The sequence below is a fragment of the Nannospalax galili genome, unplaced genomic scaffold (genome assembly GCF_000622305.1).
Source record: "Nannospalax galili isolate Female #2095 unplaced genomic scaffold, S.galili_v1.0 Scaffold10982, whole genome shotgun sequence".
Classification (NCBI taxonomy): Eukaryota; Metazoa; Chordata; class Mammalia; order Rodentia; family Spalacidae; genus Nannospalax; species Nannospalax galili.
The window spans coordinates 1-803 of NW_008348127.1; the positions used below are offsets into that span (position 1 = coordinate 1).

The 803-nt window shown below is 48.8% G+C and overlaps 1 pseudogene; it reads right to left on the reverse strand.

Moving 5' to 3' along the window:
- Positions 1-26: 26 nt before the first annotated feature.
- Positions 27-450, reverse strand: LOC103743411 (annotated as a pseudogene).
- Between the last annotated feature and the right edge of the window lie 353 nt (positions 451-803).

The window sequence follows — 803 nt, forward strand, 5'->3', positions numbered from 1 at the left end:
TTCTATGGGAGGTGGAGACAGCTGTTTCACATGGCGAAGAGGCCCAGAAAGGCCACCAGTAGGCAAAAGAGCCCCATGGCCTCTGAGAGGGCAAAGCCCAGAATTGCATAGGAGAAGAGCTGTTCCTTCAGAGATGGATTCCTTGCATAACCAATGATGAGGCTCCCAAACACAGTCCCAATCCTAGCCCCAGAGCCAGCCACCCCAACAGTGGCCACCCCAGCCCCAATGAACTTGGCTGCTGTGTCGATGTCCCTCGAAATGGCACTGGTTTGGAAGCTGCGGCTAGGGATGAGTGAGGTCAGGGGATGTGGGACTGCCAAGCTGCTGAGGCTCTCATCTGCCAATGTCTGGTCAGTTCAACACCACTGCAAGTAGAGGTTGACTCAGTAGCTGGAAGGTACTCTGAACCAAGGAACGGGTAGAGAGGAACTTGGAGCCGGCATACATTTTCAGGGGTGAGGGGTGAAGGCAGGAGAGCTGCTCCCAGGGCAGAAGAGACAGACAGGGGGCTTCAAGTATTCTTTAAAGGGCTGGTTTTCTGGACATGTATTCTTACAGCCTATTTGTATGGTAGGAGATTTTTCTTTGTTTTTCCACTATTAGAGACCTTTTTGATGGGTAGAGTATTCTGAGTTGGCATCTTTGGCCATTTAGAACTGGAGATTCCTTGGTACATACAGGCTCTTCTGTCTTTCATGGTTTGCACTGAAAAGCCAGCTGTTATTCTGATGGGTGTTCCTTTATATTTCACTTATTTTTCTTTTGTAGCTTTCAGTATTCTCTCTTTGCTCTGTACATTT